A 9,998-nucleotide genomic window follows, 5' to 3' on the forward strand; every position below is an offset into this window, starting at 1 on the left:
ATGTTTCAAATTAGTTTGCTATTTTTAAACTGGTAAATGAAATCTGAACAGTGTTTTTCCAGTCATAAAGCTATGGGAGACATTCAAGTCCTATGTAGCAGTGTGATGTTGTTAATTTAACAGCATGAGATGTGATGTTGGAATGTCATCCTTTATATTACAGGACTAATGAGAACGCTTGCTGGAGTGTTGAAAATGGCAGGGTTAGAAAGGGGTTAACCTGACATTTGCCACCTGTGGGTATTGGAGCCTTGTACTAGAAGTGGGGTCGGATGGCTCTGGGCAGGACCCAGTTACTGTAGCACTGCCTAGCGGATTAGGAAAGAGGAGTGATCTGTTTTCTTAATGTATTTGCCACCATGTAGAGCTCTGGTGTGGCCTGTGTAGACGGCTTCTCCTCCTGTGAGGCCTCTGGTGGGCTGTCTGAGAAAGCAAAAACAGAGAAGTGAGGCAGAAAAGGAAATGGAGTGGTAGAGACAGGGAGAAAAACACATGTGAGGAGAGAGAGAGAGAGAGAGAGAGAGAGAGAGAGATTTGTTTTTGAACTTCTACCTTGAAATGGGAAATATTAGTGATAATTAATTCCCGCCTTGCTGTCTACCACAAATTTTCAACACAAATGAATTGTTCTAGAGTTTATTTTCTCAGCTTGAAAGCTAGATTTATTTGGAAGTGGGCTGAAACATAAAAGAAAAGGGAAATAAAATGCCAATCATTTTCTAGTTCTCAATGTTTTTTTTCAACCTCAAAATCACCTATTCCATTAAACATCATTTGAAGTAATATTTCTAAAAACATAATCGTGAGGAAGCATGCCCCCTTACAACATTTAATTTGCAAACATCTTTCCTAAAGTAGGTACTTGGATCCATGAGAGCATTAGAAAAAGACTAACATTTACCCCTTGCTTCAACCCTGCACACATTTCTCTAGTGATATTTCTAATGATTGATGAGAGAATTATACAAATAAGTAAGGAAATTGCTTTTCATATCACGCTGGCAACCTGTTTTGTTTTGGAGTAGATGTCTTCTCATTTGTATATATAAAAGTATATTGTAACACTGTATATTGTGTATATTGTATATTGTAACACTGTAAACAACAGTTGTATATTTTAACACTGTAAACAACAGTTGTGATCTTAAATAGATTTAAACTTATGTAGAGTGCCCTGAACTTCAAACGTGGCAAGGACCCATTGTAGGAAGGGACAGGAACATGAGTAAAGCTACAGGGTGGTGGTTCAGGAAGATCAGGGAACATGTTTTTGTTTAATAAATAGTTTAAAGCTAGAATGTCCGCTTCTCATTTGTAGTGGAAGCTTAATCATCAGAGAACATAAAGAGAAAAGAAATATTTTCTACTAAGTTGTGCCTAAGGCAAGGCAAATACAAAAACGAATAAGATACGCTTATAATTTTCGTTTTATTTTCCTATTGTGCTTATATGCTTAATATCACACATTTTCTTCAAATATTTTAACATTTGGTCATGTAGTTTAAGGAATGAATTTTCTAGCATGTTCCCTCAGTATGCAAATGAATGAATGAAGGAGGCAACGCTCTAAGAAATTTATTTATATTATACATTGTCAAAGCAGGTGATAAACAATATTCTCTGGCGCTCAATGAGTGAATGGATATCGGTTAGTTTTTCTAAGTAGACAAATCTGGCGGTTCTCGGTTTACAAAATCTATTTTAAGAAAGACCAAATTTAATCATTCCACAATCATAGTCATCTATAGACATAAATTTGTCTTTCCTGACCTTGTGTTTAGAAAGAAACCCTGAAAGCGATTTTCTTTAAAGAAAGAGCAGAATGTCTTGGGATTGCTTAACTCCGAGTTACCTTAACTCATGAGTTCTCTTTTATCAAGGAATAGAATAAATGACATGCTGATATCATTAATTGCTGAATGTTAATGTCATTGGAAAAGCCAGTTTTAAACACAATCCAAAGGTGTATGCTTATCATTCTAACTGTTCAAATATACGTTTGACCATTGTTTTTCTTTGTACTTGAACCATATTGATGTATTTTATTTTTCTTCAGTGCTTGGATTGCACCCTGAGGCCTATGCACACCAGAGAAGTGTATTATCATACATTTAATTGTAATTATGGCTTAACAGTAATTATGTTAATCTTTGCAATAAGAATTTCTGAAAATCAGCAATGTCGTTAAAAGTATGTTGATTAACAGATTTGTCTTTTGATGAAACTGGCAATTATAGAAAACAAGAGAAATCATGGATATTGTCATTTCGTTAGCAACTTAATTTTAACAAAAAAATATCAAAGCATGAGTGAGATCAGGCAAGATCAATAAGTAGGTCTTTGAGTTATCATTTCCTTATAATCAAAAATTGTTCATAAATTGTTTGTTGGTTTGTTCGGTCAGATAAATATTAAAAATAACCTAAAATTCAACATCCAGTAGCTAAGTCTCCGTGAACTGAGTGCTTGGGATAAAATTTAGGCCTTTTTGCAATCTTTGATTTTAGAATTGGTATGTAGTTTGCAAAACAATTTTTATAACCAAGTGACAGAATGATCGACTTTTATGACAGATTAAAATCTTTCAAAATATCTTTTCATAAAACAAAGCAGTTAAAATGACAAAAATAAATCAAGGTTGAATTTTGAAGTGCTGCGATAACTGGAGTCTAAAAATAAGATAAATATAAACACCAATTGCGATCTAATCCCCTTGTGAAATGTTTTGTATTATTCCGAGTCACCTTCTCCTCCACAGAAACATCAGACTATGAAATATTCTTAACAGGAGGAATTGTTTCTTTGGAAGTTGCATATTTAGTGTGAGTTTCCTGCTCTCTTGGCTTAAAGGTGAACTTTATTGGGTGCACTTTCTAAATACCTACCGAAAGGAAGAGTGGTGTAGTGACTATACAGCTCAGGGCCATTCCCTTTGTCTGATAGGATCTCATACAAGCAGATGAAGCTCTGTCTCGAGTGGGCTCCATTGCCCTCCACTCCCTGCCTCATTTTTCTTTCTGCTCTGGGCCCCGGCAAGCGGACTATGATGATGGTGCCATCGGCTCTCTCTCTTCTACCATCTCCTGTTGCGTTCCACCACCAGATACCTATGAAGCAACTTAGGAACAAAGACTATGATGCACCTTGACATCATTTTGGCTTGTCTCTCTCAATTCTAAGAAATGTGAATGCCCCAAGCATTAAATGAGTGGTCCAGTAGACCACAACGAAGTACTAGTAAACTTTGTTTTTTAATGTATTTGGTGCAGGGTCTCACTGCACAGCTCAGATTCAGTGATTTTCAGCCTCGGACTCCTGTTTTCAGCCTCCTTAGTGCTGGGATTGCAGGTGTGCACCACCACACCTGGTCTGAGTAAAATTTGGGTGGGTGAATTCGTCTTTTCACTCCAATTCCATGCTGTGTCCAATGTCCAATGGACCATTTTAATAGATGTGTGTAAAATGGTATGATTCAGGAAGTGTTTCCTGGTTCGCTCTGCCTTCCCTACCAGAAGGGACAGAGGTGTGGTTGCAGAATAATGGCTTCCGAAACTGTCACATTCTAATTCCTGGAACATGTGGCTATGACATGTTCTTTGGCCGAGGAGAATTCAGGTTGCAGGTGAAATGAAGGCTGCTAATTGGCTAATTCTAAAATAAGTAGCCTAACCTGTGTCATCGAGGTTGGCAAAGTGGAATCACAAGAGTCGTTAAAAGTAGAAGAGGAAGGTGGAAGAGTCCAAGTGCAGGGATGCGAGAAAGACTTCTGAGCTTACTGCTGGCTTTGAGGGTGGCAGTCATGAGCTTGGGAAGACAGGCGGTGCGCGACAGCTGGTGGTGTTGGTGCGGGGGAAGCAAGGAACAGATTTCCCCTACACTCTCCAGAGGACCCACAGCCAGGCCAACACTTTTATTTCAGGGATTGAGGCCTGCGCGACTTCTGACCTACAGAAAACAACAGAATAGGTTTGTTTTGGTTTAAGCCGCTGAGTTGTTGGTAACATTTTAATGGCAATGATAGCAAACTAATCTATCAGGTAAAGGGTTTTTGTTTCCCAAATCAGAGCCAGAGGAGCCAAAACTGCATTGTTCTGATTTATTTGTTTAAATATGCCTGAGTTTATTTATTTATTTATTTTTATGGTACGGAGTGAAGAAGGGAGAGGTTTTCAGTGAGGGATAGTCCTAGAGCCCAGTAAAAACTTCTGTACCTGTATAGAAGCAGTGCAAGGTGCACAGAAAGGGACAGGGACCCTGGAAAATTTCTCCTTGGGCCCAGGGCCAACCACCCAACGAACACTGAAAACCGCAATGGCGACTATTGCTATTGGCTTTTATTAAAGTTCCTCCAATTGTTTTTCATAGAGATAGATGTGACTCTTTGATGAAATCTTTCACATTTCAAAACCCAAATTTAGGTTTGGGAAACAGGACACGCATGTTTGCTCTTCACGCTGTCAGGGTTTGTAGGGGGGTGATGTCCATGTTCTGTGGCTATGGCGTGACAACTTTAGGGGCAGACTTGAAATGGAACTGTAAACAAAAAGAATTTTGATTTGTGTAGCCTTCAGAGGAGCATCTCTAGATGTTCTATGCTATCAGGTTCCTTTTTTGATTTTAGGTCTGAGATTGATGCACTCTGTCCTCTAAGACACATGGAGTGTGCAAGGAAGGAATGCAAAACTCAGAATTTCTACCAAGTGCTCTAGGTGACGACTTTATTTGTGCTCCACTTTCGAAACCTACTCCTTCAGTGAGGAGGCAAAGCTTGAGACAATGCCCTGATAGAAGCTCATAAAAATGGATCAAAACATAATGAACAGTGGAGACACACAACTTCTCAAGAAGAAACTTCATGCTCTTGCTGTGCTTAAAACTCAAATGGACTGTAAGATTAAAGTGGCAATTTTCTGCCTCTGTTTAAGGACAAGAAAGCTAAGTTTCTGATTATCTGTTTTGAAGCTCAAATTTGTTCTGACAGGAATTCTATCTCCTCTAAAGAACTTACCTAGGAGTCGTCCTCCAGCAACAAGTGATGGATGGATAAAGCACTGTAATTACAATCAAAGTCCAAAGACTCTGGTCTGTATAATTATGTACTTCCTAGCCTCTGAAAGTCACTTTGTTCCATTTAAAACAGGATGAGAAATGGACACGAAGGATGTGTACTTATTGGTTAGTCAAGGTTGGGAAATGACAGTTATTAACATTTCTCTTTTACCTTAAGCCATATTTTGTAGATGATTTAGATGGGGAAAATTAATTGTCACTCCATGCTTACGATTATTTTATTGTTTGCTTTCCATTCGCTCCTATGTCTTACTCTCTTGTTATGAATTAAACTCTTTGAAGATTAGAATGCAATTATTAAGCTTAAAAGCAGACATGGAAGGGCTCAAAATCCCTTGCCACTTTCAAATTTCCATTACCATTTTATTTTCCTTCAAATGAGCAAATGTAATTTGTTAAGTTGAATCATAGACACTCATTCTCAGATTTCATTAACCTGGGCAATCTTATAATTGAGGGCAAAACAGCATCAGGAAAACATTATGGCCCAGAAATCCTCTTTAGTTAAGAAATGCAAAAATGGAAGCTGGTATGATAATTTAATCAGCTATAGGCTTACCTACAGTAGCTTTTTAATATGAGTACTTTCATAGATATTGATATGAATTAGAATAGTTAATAGAATACATAAGAAATTTATAACGGGGTAACACTGTGATAAAGTGATAAACTCCCTTGCTATTAAAATTAATTTTGTTACTCCTTGAACTTTTGATTGCATTTAACTTGTCTGTCTTTTTCTGACTTCATCAAAGTACTCAATTCTTAGAGTTGCCTTAAAAATGAAAAGCTTTAACTATTTCATTTTAAATTCATCATTGATTTTCCTGTCTTCTTTGTCTTTTTCTGGACCCATAAAACTTCAATATTTATGCTTGAATTTAATATTGTCCTTTGCTTTTTTGTTTTTTTAAAGGAACAGGTTGTTTAATTTTTTTTCTTCTAGTCTTGGGCTCAATACATAGATGGCTTCTCCTCACCCTTTGAGTTGGCAATGCTCTCCAGGTTGCTGATGATGACATGACAGCTCTTCATAGAAGGCCCTCAGGTCAAGCACCATGGCCTGACAAGGCCATAGGCTGCCTCATCTCTCTCATACCAGAGCCCAGTAATCCATTACATGGGTCTCCTTAGAGGCCTTGGCCACAGCATTCCATGTTCTGAGAAATAAATGGAAGTAGATGTCTGGAAGGCTGCTACTTTGGTCTTGACTGCATTCACTCTTTCCAGAACTTTTCCTGGATTGCTGCCCCAACATCATTTCCATCCTCAGTCTCAGGGATCAGGTGCTGATCCATGCAATCACCAGAAGGCTCTTCTCTTTGAGAGTCCACACTTCTGGGTGAACTAGGGCAAGCTGGGCCAGGAGTTTCTAATTCTATGGAGAAAGCCACACTTAGGGACTTCTTTCTTCTCCTGCTTATCTGTTTCCATCTCATCCTCCTTGGGTGAAGGGTCTGGGTGAGGGATGTCTGGGGGCCCAAAGGGAGGTCAAGTCTGACACATTGAGAGAGTTCTCGTGCAAGAGCTGATTCAGGTATATAGTTTTCTGTGGCAAAAATTTGTAGAAGAATTCTTCAGCCTCTTGAAAAGGATTTTGTCTGAAGACATCTACCTGTTTGCCAGCCTCCTCACTCAGGTACACCCCACAAGGTTTGGCCGTGCTGCTCTACTTGCTAGATCTCTGGGGTAGCAGCTGCTTCCTTTACTTTTTAACTGAAAAATTAGAGAATGTTTACTAAATTCTTCAATGAAGAAACCTCATTTCCTCCAAGTTTTCCTCAACTGTACCACTACTAAGTAAAAAATTCTAATAAGACAGATAGCTAGATTTTCTTATTTTTCTTTTCATTCTGTGGTTATCATGGGCAATGAATGAAAACTCTGATGTGATTTTTCAAGCTAATTATGAATAATCTAAAGAAATGTAGTAAAACTGAGGTTTTGAAGTTTATTCCCTAACCTTGAAATATTAATGAAAGATTTATCTTGTTAGTACTGGAGTAAATGTAGGTGATATAACTATAGTCATTCTGTTGTGCTGCCTCCTTTCATGTATTAAACTACACCTCCTCCATGAGCAAAATCCTTCTGTGCTGCCTCTGGTGTGTATATCACAGGCCCTTCTATCAGGCCCTTGACATCCCAGGTTTTATCTTTCTATACAACATCCATGTACAGAACTGAGGAAATAGCTTAGTGGTAAAGTAGCTGTCTTATCATGCACAAGGCCCTGGGTTCTAACCCCCATTACTATAAAAATAAGTATATCGACAGATAGGTGCAATTTATGAATAATTTTAACTCTAGGTCCTAAGTCTTTAATGTTTTAACACTTCCAATAGGTAAAGTAGGAGTCCTGCTTTTTCTTCCTTCTTTTTTTTTTTTTTTCCTTTGTCTCTTTCACTGAAACTTTGCACTTCTTGGTACCATGGAATGAACTTGAAAACCCTTAATATATCAGAGTATTGCTTAAGCTTTGGTTTGTGGTGATGACATCAGCACATTTTTCAAGCTAAAGTAAGAAATTGTGGCAACATATTAGAAAGCACGTAACTAACGCCGGTTAAAATATATGACTTTGGGATTCTGTAGGTACTTTTTGCATGTCTAAGTTTAGAAAATTTTAAAGAAGATTTTTAAGTTAGTTCACATTTAAGTAAATCGATAAACATTGGTTAGGAAAATAAGGAGGAATTGAAAAGGGGAAACAAGAATGCTTTAAATAGTTCATCTTTGCTGTTGACTACAACGCTGTCCAATAATCAATGAGTGCTTGTCAAGTGCTAGATGTTATATATACAGTAAGAAGTTTTAAAACTTAGTTATATGTTTTTACTAAAGCACATTTGCTTCTGAATTGCCTAAACTAAGTGTGAACTATGGAAGATCTTTGAATCTTGGGTTGAAAGAAAACATCAAACAGTATTAGGAAATCTCAGATGAAAAGATTTTAGTAAAAGTATGTATTACTTGATATTAACTATATCTCAAGTAAATATTATTTGACACATAGTTAGATAAAAGGGAAACTCCAGTAATGCCTTTGATATGCCTGTCTCCTTTTAGATCCATAATTTGTTTATGCATAGAAGTTGTGATCATAAATTGTTTTATTTATTCAGATTGTATCGTAAGCACTGTCCAATCATCTTATCTTTGATTGTGCATGTAAGTCATTACATCAGGATCTCATTAGGCCACTGCCACTTCACAGTTATTACTGTCATTATTTTAGGATATTACAGTTGATTATATTTATTATAAATCACACGCTATTCAATGACTTTTCCCTTGACACCCTTCATTGCAATAATTCAATGAGGCAGATACTTGAAGAAACAAACTAAAATGTGTTTATCTCATACAAGATGCCATGTAATTTACCTGTGTCACTTCATATAAAATGGTCATGAACTAAGTAATAGCTCCTGCTTGTATAGGAAGCAAATAAAGTTCGGTGATAGCAAACTTACTTACCCAACTTAACCTGACTAGTAGGTGGAAAGATGTCAGGGTACTTCATTCTCAGCTGAGCCAGGAAGAAGGAATTCAGAATTTGCTGTTCCACAGTGACATGCCACTAGCTGAGAAAGCACACAGTTAGCAAGTAAATTGTAAATAGACAGTTTCCAGTCTAAATATGAAATGCTTATTATCTTTTGCCAAAGATTTATAATGCTTTTTGCAATGCTTATTATCTTTTGCCAAAGATTTACAACTTTGTGTGTTATTAATTCTTAATTCTGCTAATTTAAAATGGCATGTGGTTTTAATCAGATTCTCTTAACTACAGCAACAACAGAAACTATAATTACTAATTTTACAATATCGTAACTCTTTTCCTTATACTTTTAGAAAATGAGAATTAAGCACTATAGATAAATACTTAGCACTACTGAATTATTACCATGGCCAGAAGAGGTTCTAAGGACTTTACACATGTAATCCTCAGACTGCTTACAGTGCATTTGTCAGCATTACCTGCTGCCAGTAAAGACATGATAGTGTGACATTTAAAGCAGTGTATTCTGGGACCACTGTGCCTATGCTGATGTTCTTACTTTGGGAACGTTAGGTCTCCTAATTTAAGTTCTCCAAATGTCCCTTTTCTTCTGAGCATGATAGTAGTAGTAGTTGTCTTGGTCACTTTCCTCAACTTAGTCTCTATGTGGGCCTTTTCTGATGATTTACCTAACACAAGCAGAGTAGCATACACCTGCCTTGGCCACTTTCTTCATCCTGAGACACAGTGCCTGACACCCATTACTTAAAAGAGACACTTATTTTGACTCGCAGTTTCTAATTTTTGGGCCATGCCTGGAAGATTCAATGCAGGAAACGACACAGTGGAACGATATTGTAGAAGAATGGTGCTCCCACCAGGATGATTAAGAAAAAGAGAAAAGGGAGAGGTGAACTAGGGCCAGACCCCTGGGGACAACCTGACCCTTCTTCCTAACAGCGAGTCAGCTACTGGGACTTCACCATTCAATCAATTTCTGAAACCCAGCCTAGGGGCATGGGAGGCCTTGATCTAAACTGTGGTCACACCTAACTGCTTAGATCAATAGGCAAATAAGAAAGTTAATGGTATAAACAGCTTAAAGATTATCTAAAAAATATTATGATTCAGATAATCATAATCACTTTGTGGATGAAGGAACAGGCATAGTGGGTGTGATATCAGATAAAGATGCTGTCAAAGGCGGGTAGGATTCTGAATTCTACTATCTTTTTTGTTTAATAATGCATGATTTAGTGCTCAGTACATTCTAAATAAGAATGGTTTGTAAACATAACAAAACTTAAAAGAACCCCAAATTCATAATTTAACATTATCCTGACAAGAAAGGGGGCATCTGCTTCTAAATATGCTCTTCATCCATATACAACCCTGGAGGCCCATGTTACAGGATATTTTTTTT

At 37.3% G+C, this 9,998-nt stretch overlaps 1 protein-coding gene across 5 annotated transcripts in view; it reads left to right on the forward strand.

Annotated features, from left to right (window-relative positions):
- The window catches only part of Tp63 (tumor protein p63), a 213,317-nt gene that overhangs the window by 1,311 nt on the left and 202,008 nt on the right, over positions 1 to 9,998 (forward strand). The gene's annotated exons all lie outside the window — the stretch shown is intronic.

Source organism: Octodon degus, unplaced genomic scaffold, assembly GCF_000260255.1.
Source record: "Octodon degus isolate 3935 unplaced genomic scaffold, OctDeg1.0 scaffold00128, whole genome shotgun sequence".
NCBI classification, from domain to species: domain Eukaryota; kingdom Metazoa; phylum Chordata; class Mammalia; order Rodentia; family Octodontidae; genus Octodon; species Octodon degus.